The 10,968-nt window shown below is 30.6% G+C and overlaps 1 non-coding gene across 1 annotated transcript; it reads left to right on the top strand.

Annotated features, from left to right (window-relative positions):
• The first annotated feature begins 10,896 nt into the window (after positions 1 to 10,896).
• Trnad-guc (transfer RNA aspartic acid (anticodon GUC)) lies at positions 10,897 to 10,968 on the top strand. Its single transcript has one exon. It is a non-coding gene; the product is annotated as a tRNA-Asp (tRNA).

The following is a 10,968-nucleotide window of genomic DNA, read 5'->3' as shown; positions in this document are numbered from 1 at the left end:
TTTCGAATGTTACTCAGGTCTCAGGTTTATGATACTAAAAGTCATAATGCCGACTTATAGACATTTTTTATGTATCTCAAGAGTTTCATTATATTTACGATTCGTATTTCAGTGTCTGGCCAGACAAAACAGTAATTAAAGTGAATATCCCATCGGGGTTAAATTTGTTTCGATTTATGTGTCATAATCACTCACTAAATTAATTCTTGGTCAAACTGCTTTGCTTTAATTATATCTAAATTGCCTTCTTATCTGTTTTAGAGCACATTTCAACAGACAAGGTGAACCATGATTAATTTTGTTTAAATGATTACGTTAAAAAAAACTGTTTTTATAAATTCAGTTAATAAATCCTTTAACACAAATCGATTTGCTTCTACGACTTGTCGTTACTTAAACACAGCTAAAGTGTTTAAAATTGTGGAAATGTTGCTTGTGGAAGCTATTTATATCATTCAGAGTCATTGCTTTGTGTTCAATTGCATGAAACATTATAACTGTACGGTATTATTTGTTGGCCTATAGTCTTTTGTTTTAGGTGAATTTTGGTGTTGCATGTTTTCAAACTCTCTTTATATATTTACCCGTTTGACATTTCATGACATAATAATTACTTCCAGAGACATTTTACAATTGAGTAGGCATTTGTTTGTATAAACAGATAAAAGAAAACAAATTGTTTCGCAAACTGCTGAACGAAGTTACAAAGTATTTGTTTGAAGTCATATGAGCAGACAAAGAAATATTTTCAAGATAATAGTATTGCTTTATACAACTAAGACAATGTTTATATTTATTGAATTTAGATAATGCCTGGTTAGGAACATTAAATGGAATTTGTTATGTCTGATTTTGAATTCTAAATCGTTTAATGTTTTCCTTTTTATAACACTTATTATCAAAACGAGTTTACAAGGCATTATTATTGGCAACCGCGAATATAGACTTGTTATACCTTTTTATAAATGGCAAATGCCGGGCAATGCCAGAAGAAAAGTCAACAAACAAGTCGTAATGAAACTTGTGAACCAGCAAGCTGGTCTGGGACTGTAACTTCACCAAAAATTACAACTGATGTGTTTAGTAAATACAGATATTACGAATCCATTCCAGTATAACAGGCCACCTATGATTCGCTTGTCTGCTTCTCTGACACATATATTAATCCTCCCAACGTTGTTTGAGATGAGTTGAATGCTCAAATTGACTTTATTGAGTAAAATATGATAAACAAGATCAACAAGCAAAGGCGTTCAATGAACGCAAAGGTTTCCAAACTTGATCATATAGAGGCGCTACAAGCAACTATAGTATCAAAGTTGAAAACAATAGAATCCAAAATTTACCAGAACACTCTACAAATAAACACTGTTAATATTAAAATACAGGAAGTAGAACTGAGCCAAAGTATGCTGTCTGATAAATATAACCCGATAATTTGTTCCTCAAAAGATAACACTGAGGCAATAGAAGCTATACAAAGTGAGCTAAAAAAGTAAACGACATAAATAAAACATTGAAGAAGAAAAATCAAGATCTACAAAATGACATTTCAAATCTACGTTCTCGTTCCATGAGGAATAATATTTTGATTCTAGGTATATCGGAGCATCAACAATACATACATGATAATCCTGATTCAGTCAAATTATACCATGACAACAATTTCTGAAAGAAACAACATGCAATTGGATGACGAGGACCATACATATATAACTGATGGACATAGTGCACCCACAGCTGACAGTGGCCATTTATTAGGTTCTACAAATCAACAGACAAGGGGTTCATACGCGAGTGATGCAGCACCTGAAAACTGTATTGCTAAAGTTTACCTATTTTGTGAACAAATTCTCAACATTAAGGATGCAAAGTCGCGTATAAGCATGAATTGTATGCCTAATCGACCAGTTACAGGAAAAAACGCCCGATTGTCATGCACTTAAAGGATACCGAGTCCAAAATGGTTGTGAAAGAGGCTTTAAAACATGATGACCTGAGAAAAACACCATTTGCTGTGTTTGATCAGCTCTCCCATGAGGTACAAGAACAACGGAAGCGGCTCATTTCCATCATGGAAGATGCTCGTAAAAAGGTTATAGAGCTTACCTTGTGCGTGATAAACTATATATCAACAACGTACTATACTCCCCAGACTCGGATTAGGACGTGAGAGAAGAGTGTGAACTTTCAGTAATCTTATGGAATGTTGAAGGACATGAAAAATGTCTATATGATTCTGAATTTGTCAATTTTGTTTCTAACTTTGATTTAATTTTTTGTAGTGAAACTTGCACTTTTCAGTACTGTCCGGGAACAGGCTCACTGCAACATTTTCAATTTTGTCGTGTTGGGCTTTCTTTAGGGAGTCTGTATTCTTTATATTATTTAGGCAAAAGAAAGCTGATAAATTTATCTTAGATGGTTATACATCTATTTTTTTGTACCTAGAGCTGAAAGTGTATCGATTAATATGCCATGGTGGAATATGTCTGTTTATTAAAATTGTGATTCTTAAAGGTGTTTCTATTTTAGAACTGGATAAACATGGATTTTTTTTGGTAAAATTAAATAAAGATTTTTTTAATTTAAGTACCGATATATGTATACGTTTTGCATATATACCTCCCAGTGAATCTGTATAAGGGAGGTCATTCCTACAATAGGATGCATAAATGTAATAAAGAAACTTCGCCTGTGTTCTATATGTACATGTAATTGTGATCAATAAGTAAATCGTTCTTTTTTTGATACTATACAGTAAATTTGTTGGCGTAGCATAGCTTTAACTAATTACATAAACCAGTATTTGAATACGCCGGCTTATATAGGTGGCTAAAGTGATAATTGTAAAGTAACCAAGTTTAAATGAATATCCAAATGTGTGGAGCCGGTGTGCACAGATATTGGTAGACAAACTTAATTTTACATAGTGTAATGTGAATTGATTATGTATGTTTATACATTTCCATGCTCTTCTCAAATATTGTAACCGACGTCATCATGTTAAAGGCGATGAACATGGTTCATATGCTGTATAAAGAATTGAGATTGAACTATATTTCTTACAATAGTTTAGCTGCTTTTTATTCCAAGTTTTCTTTCAGAATGAGGGTACCATGGTAAAATATTAAAAAAACATCATCAACCACAACACAAAAAAACAACACAAGAAACAACAAATAAAGACAAAAAACTGTCATAGTGGTAATAGTGGTAACAGCACTTATCTTAACCTTTCTTAAGAGATTTCTATGAGTGTTATTTTTGATGCATGTGTGAACATCTACTGTCATACATAAACTTTTAATATAAAATTTTCTAGCTGTTTCGTTATTAAAATATATAAAAACACAATTTGTTATTCTTTATTCTCTTGTTTTGTAAATTGTTTACTTCAACAATGGAAAAAAAGTTTATATGATAGTGTTGATTTTGAGATTTCCAATACAGATCAAAGCTGGTGGAATATAAGTTCTAGCAATACCAAATTCCAGTAAAAACAAAATCTATTTTTATACTTATATTTCTATTGTTATGGTTTTCTCTTTGTATTGTCGCTTTCGTAGTGCTAGTTTTTATATTAACAAAGCGCTGTCTATGGAAAACTCTTATGAATTTTTCATTATTAAGAAGGAAACGTTAATTTAATTTCACAAACATTTTAGAAAAGCCATAAACGTAAATGATGTTACGTTGATCAAATCACGATAATTTACAATTCGCTAATTCTTATCATGCTTTTATGTATCATCTAGAGATTCAGATTGTTCCAAAGGAAATCGCTTAAAAAGAAATCATAATTCTGATAAAACACAAATTCTGACGTCTAGAATAAATTGTCACGTCATTTAAGTTGTGTTTGAAATTCTTGCCAGCATACATGAACAGTCATTCATTTGAATTATATTATTGCTATTATAGTTTAATATTATTTATTTGTAATTTAAAATTCTTTTTAAATGTTTTAAATCTTCAGCAACTTATAACAAAGTTTCATCGTATATCCCTGAGGCAAGTAGTTTTTTTGCATGCATGATATCTTGACTTCCTTGTATCTCCCATATCCAATATATTCTTATTACAGCTTTATGACACTTAAAGTCTCCATTCCGAAAATGTAGGCAGCATTTATTGACCTCTAGAGTTTCATAATGTATGCATCTCGTCTTTCTGTGTTTGGACAGACAGTTACAATTATAAAAAAAAACATGTATTTCCCCAAAAGGTTTAATGCTATTTCCGTTTGTGTTTCAAAATAGATTACTGATTACACTCTCAACCACAAGTTCTACGTTTTAATATAATAGAGAAAAACAAGGTCCCTCACGAACCTCTTAAACAACAAAAGTGAAAGTAATACAAGCTCGATTTGATTTAATCCAAAATCACCGGTTTTAGAATTAATCAGCAATTATACATAATTATAAAATAATATGACCGAGTGGTTAACTCGTCGGACTAGTAATCTAATGACTGCTTACCTCGTTGGTTCAAACCCTGTCAGGGGCAAGCCGTTGTTTCCTTGTGAAAGAAACTTGACATTCATTGCTTAGTACTGGTTGGGTCCAGGAACGGATTCGAGAGTGTTTAATAAGCTTATAGCTTCCAACACAATTGAACTAAAATAAATTTGTATAAAAAAAACTATCAAATAATAGTGTATTTTGATTTTAGAAGAAATAGGCAAATGTGTTTATACATATAATTAAAATGATGAAATACATGAATTCGCTGCTAAACATATCTTTTCGCTGGCAAGTTACAGAAATAAATAGACTTTTAACTCTTTTCAAATTAATTTGATTCTTCTCTATATATTGCAATACCAAGCTTCACAACAAAATTTTTGTAGCATATACTGAATACCTTTGAAACAAGTAGGTAGTATTCAAATTATGTATTATTTCAAACATATATTTTTGCATTCGACACACAGTATGTATGGTTTAAGCTTCCTGTAATAAAGCAGAGGGATTAAAGAATAAAAATCGAAAAATGAATCATTAGAAATGACTTTTTTAAGGTTAATAACTGAAAAGTCGATCATTAATACCTACCGGTTACGGACGGTTCTTTAACTATATTACAAATTAAATCATGCCCCTTTATATCATTACATACATGCAAATTTAAAGACGTGCACTTATTAATGCATTCAAGTTATAAAATGATTGTCTCACAATATGATGCTGAACATAGTCATTAAAATAGATAAAATGCCTTTTGCACGCTGAATAGAATCACTAAACAGCCAAGTTAAATTCATTTAACATACTTGATTCATGATAAATGTATAATCAGAAGAGTTTTATTTAATATAAAGGACCCAATAAACTTCCAAGGGAACATCAGGCGAAAATGGAGATAGATTGGATCTACATTTAATATAATATTTTAATTGTTTTGCAAAAGAACTAACGTACAAATATGCTAATTTACTGGATTTTACCAATAAAATTGGTACTGAGCGCCCACACATGGTACATCAATTTATGGATGAGGTCAAATTCTATATAATCATTATATATCATTGAACACATATAGATGACATATAGAAACTGCATCTTTTATTGTATTGTAAATATTATCAGTACAGTTGTGCTACTATTATCATATTTGTATTTTTAAAAATGAAGTAATCATCTCCACTTGCAACCCTTTCTATTGGTCTCATGTAGATGTTCATGCGGTGTTCTATTATCAAGCGGTGTTCTATTATCAAGCAGATATATATTTAGTTGACTGAATATTTAGTCACCTATCTATGTTATATAACATACATATTTCGAACGTTCGTTATAAGATAAAAAGTTTGCCTATCAAGAAATGTGATTATTGTCTCTGTATGATGATAGTCAAAATCACTGGGTCGACTTTTTATTCCAATTTATTTATCTCTAGAGGTTCGTTAAACATCTTTGAGTGTCTGGTCAGACAAAACAAAGTTATTGTCCTTAAAAGAAGATTCTTTCCGAATTACATATATGTGCCAATGTTACGGAATAAAGAAATCCGTTTGGATTTTTTTGATTAAATGGATGCTTTGCGGAGGAAATTTGAAGTGAAATATTGGTTTATAAAATGATGACAATAATTGTATTTTATAAATTCTAGCGTATAGGCATTTTCAAATGAAATTGCTTTGTTATCATGTGCTTTGAATGACAACAAACAATAACTTGTTTTTTTTTTAAAGTAACATAAGCTTGTTTTTGAATGTTACATGTAGACGTGTGTGTGTGTGTAGAAGTTCAGTACAACTTACTAATTATACGTTCACATGTTATATCACTGCTTGGAATTCCCGGAAATATAATATTTCTCCAAGGTTTACGCTATGATCCCGGCGGTCACGGATTGACGGGATAGGCATACGTGACTGACTGTTATTGTTTTAAATGCTAGGACAGAATTGTAATTGAAAAATTTGCTTCTTGTTTATTCTTAGGCTGATCATTTAATCGCCTCGGTCAACTTGTAACTAGGATCCTTTTTGCGAAAACATATCATCAACACTTTTCTACAGAAACAATTGTATAACATATGTTTGCAAGAAGCACAATATAGCCTATATGCAAATCTAATATACATTGTACTTAAATAAATATTTATGTAAAAGATGAGTGTTTTTGAACGTATTAGAAGAAATAAATATGATGCAAGCAAACAGGAAATATTGATCATTTTCTATAGATTTCCCATAGGATATTTCAAAGGACACTGTGTGGTTGCATAATATTCAAGATTATTGTTAACACAGACATTTATGACGATTGGAAGGGAATTTTACTGTTTAGGTCTGAACGAAGCAAAGTCTTTAACAATATTTTATCTGTAGATTCGTTTAGTAATACCATTTTCCAATTTTTTAAAGGAACATGCTCAGTTCGAGTTTATGTTGTTTTTGTTAGTTTTTTTATTATTCAGTATTGCTCAATTATTATGAATAACATCATGCATGCGATAAAGTTTAAGGATACAAAGCTGCTTTCAAAGGTGTTGAAGAATGTTTACATATTAAAATATACCGAATTTTATTTATAAACAATAAGGCACAAAATGATATTCCAAAAATGTATATTAGAAAATAGAAGCTTTTTTATTTAAGTTTTTTTTTTAATTCCACTAAAATTGCTATAAACTTTTATCGTGATTAATCGGAGTGTTAATGGCTTGCGAAGCAATTGTCACAAACTATTGTCATTTTTTTTATATTTCTATTAAAATGTAAGAGGCAGTTACATCTGAAATGTTAAAACGTGTTCCACAGATACGATAATTAAACTTTAAGTACTAAAGAATTCTACATGCTTAATCCATTTATTCTCCTTTTTGTATCATGATATTTGTTTGAGTGAAAGTGAACAATTCTTTGTTAAATACTGAATAAAATGTATGAGCTTGTTGGTAAGTATTTGTATAAGATACAGGTTTTTCGAAGTCAAACAGGACAATTAGACCAAATTCACTCCTTAGAAAGCTGTAGCCTTTGAAAGTGAATAACTTAATTACTTATTAAGTAAATTTACAAATACTGTTTACCAAAAAAAGCATTATATAAAACTTTATAAACGTCACGGTTATCCAGTGAAGTGAAAAGCGACGTAGCAAACGTGCGGATTATAAAAAATTATATACACGGCTGCTGTCGATTTATGAAGAAATTTTACACTTTTATACAAAATATGCTTGCTGTATTATAAATTTGTTATATATAGCAAATAATGGGCTCGGGTTATATTTCAAACCAACCATTTATATAGGGCCGTATAATCTGTCAAACATATTTATAACTAAAAATATATTTAAGCCAGAAAATAACGTCTTTCAAATAAAGGTATAGTTTTATGCACTCAACATGTAGCATGATTGTTAGACAATTTCATTCTTATTAAAGTGTTACATAATTACCAAGAATGGCCATAGCTATCCGACGAAGAATGAAAGCTATAAAAGGCAAAAGGCTATAAAGAAGAGAGTGGAATGCATTAAAGATATTAAATAGATGCTTATCGCATAAACAAACGATCTTCACTAAATAAAACGAACGTCATAAACTTTTAAGGACAGGCTTATATGTGAAATTATTGGTTCAATGTTTAATAACGTCGTTTTGAGACCTACACAAGCATATTTATTAGGCTGCATTTCAGCAACAAAACTATTTATGGCCATTCTAGAATGATTGGTATGGATGCAGTCATATTCTGGATATGACACATATTGTTATCTTAAAAGTTTTTAAAAACATTTGTAAAGGTTTTATGCAACTGCCTTTGCTTTCAATAATTGATACTTGTTTAAAGAGGACAAATGTGATCTGTGAAAAAGTATTATAATGTTTAAGATTACAAAGCTTGATATGTATATCAAATTCGTAATTAAACATTATTAAATATTGATATTTCAGTACATGTCTGTGTCGCTCAGTTATACGCAACAATTATACGAAATATTTTTTTTTCCTTAAGATACGTTGTACTTCAGCTCTTACAGAAGTTTGATGCTTAGATTAGAAGAAAGCTGATTGTTTTAGGAAAACGTTTCATTTTTTTTTTTAAATTTCTTTATATATATATTTATAAATTGTGAGGGTATTAACTCAGTTTATGAAAAATATGATGCATACTATTTATTCCATTTCCTTGTTGCATGTAAATCATGAATGCTTTATATACAAACATAATCAATTATAAAATTTACTTTCAACGGTATGATTCTTTTCGTTATGGCAAAGTTTTATGTGCGCAATGTATACTATGTACATGTTGTTCTGTATTTAGTTCATATATGCGAGGAATGCATTTAGCGCAATGAAATACACATTTAAGACACTTAATGCTCGTTACAAAAATTAGTCTTTTCTTTTGAAATATATACATAAAAAAACATTTAACAATATGCTACTAATTGAATAAAAGCCGGCTCTAATTGTTTTGTAATGTGGAAGTCAGATGTCCGACGTTAATTACCGTATTACTTACAAACATGCATGCTGAGTTTAAGCGGAAATGTTGAGGTATTTTAGGTAAAATTGTCTTTGCATTCAGTCCAACATATTATGTTCAAGATAAAATAGATAATTTTAAAGTGTAGAGTCTCACTTTGATTGAGATCATAAAAAGACATGAAAAATGATTAAATAGGAATATGAACTCAATTTCAATACTTTATTTGTACATACGCATACAAATCCACATGTTCACTTCCAGGCAAATGTATGTGCTCAATATTAAACTATTCGTGTTTTTTCTTATTAGTAATGTTAAATATCATTGCATATGTTTTTTTTAAATCTTTGTGATGTTTTTATAACAAATGCAATTGTTATATCTCAGTTGTTGAAATTCTGTATGATATTGTGTTTCTGAAATGTACATCTAGTTTATACATACGCAATATTTTCCTTTAATATTACCCACCTAAACACATTTTCTTTCATCTAAGTGTCACAAATGAAGGTTGTAAAATTATAAACATTTTCTTAAAACAGTAGTAAGCTTTTAGTTAATGTATAGTGAACGTTGTAAAAATATGCAAAATATGACCATATAGTTTATAATTGCAAATTGTAGAACATCGTTCGGCCATATGAAATAAAGATGACTTACACGAATAATTCAATTACTTAGACAATATTATTGCCTGAAAATTATAATGTGTATTGTTATCTACCTGTACAACACATGTTGTTTAAATTGTGTTAACATACATACTTGAGCAATTTTCATCAAAAGTGAAAAGCTCTATTTATAATCTCCTCAATTTAAGTGTGGCACTAGGCTACAATATTATCTATTTTATCTTGAACATATGTAAGACTTAAGCCGGTGTAAGTGGCGTGAGGGATGTTTCATTTATTCATTGTCCCTCATACACAGACTCAATCAAACGGAGTCTGCAATTTTCATGTAATTTTGTTGTGATTAATTCTTTCGAGGGATCACTTTGTTTCCAGATATTTATGCTTCACAAAAGCAGGTGTCAAGTGTTGTGTGGCAGCTGTAAAAAGTTGCCCCGTACTTCACTTTAGTGTTGTAATATTTTTCTGGTCCTTCGGGATCATTGCTGCCAGCACTTTTAAGTGTTGAGAATTGAATACCGCTCAAGTCGGTGCTAGGGTACGTGAGGGATGTTGCATTTATTCATTATCCCTCATGTACAGACTCAGTCAAACCGAGTCTGCAATTTTCATGTAATTTTGTTGTTTGATTAATGCTTCTGAGGGATCACTTTGTTTCCAGATATTAATGCAAAGACAATTTTATCTCAATTACGTACACATTTCCGCTCAAACTCTGTAAGTAATAAGGTAATTAACGTCGACCATCTGACTTCCACCTACAGAACTATAACAGACTAACAACATACTGTTTAATTTAATTACCAGTCCACCTTTTAGTATATATCAAAAGAATAGACAAGTTTTGTAACGAGTATAAATTATCTTTAATGTGTGTTTCATTGCTTTAAATGCGTTCCTCGCATATATGTGAAATATATACAGAACAAAATGTACATAGTATACATTGCGCACATAAAGCTTTGCAATTACAATAAGAATCATACTGTGGAAAGAACATTTTATATTTGATTATATTTGAAAAAAGAATTCGTGATTTATATGCAACAAAGAAATGAAATAAATTAAAATTGTATGCAACATACTTTTTCATAAACTGAGTTATAATATAATACCCCAACTAATACATATATATCTGTTATAAGAGCGGGAAAAATTATACATAATAAAAATAACTTCAATATAACAGGCCAAAAGCACGAATAATAAGCAGCGGCCGCTGTGATGCAGTGGTTAGTATCTTACCGATAAGCTATACTTTACAGTATATTACGTATCAAATACTAGGGTTATAAATCTCTTACTCGCAATCCTCGATAGTATAGTGGTGAGTATCCCCGCCTGTCACGCGGGAGACCGGGGTTCAATTCCCCGTCGGGGAG

Source organism: Ruditapes philippinarum, unplaced genomic scaffold (assembly GCF_026571515.1).
Source record: "Ruditapes philippinarum isolate M1 unplaced genomic scaffold, ASM2657151v2 ctg13677_1_1_1_1, whole genome shotgun sequence".
NCBI classification, from domain to species: domain Eukaryota; kingdom Metazoa; phylum Mollusca; class Bivalvia; order Venerida; family Veneridae; genus Ruditapes; species Ruditapes philippinarum.
Note: the sequence above shows the minus strand (reverse complement) of the source record. Positions and strands in the feature narration are given on the sequence as shown.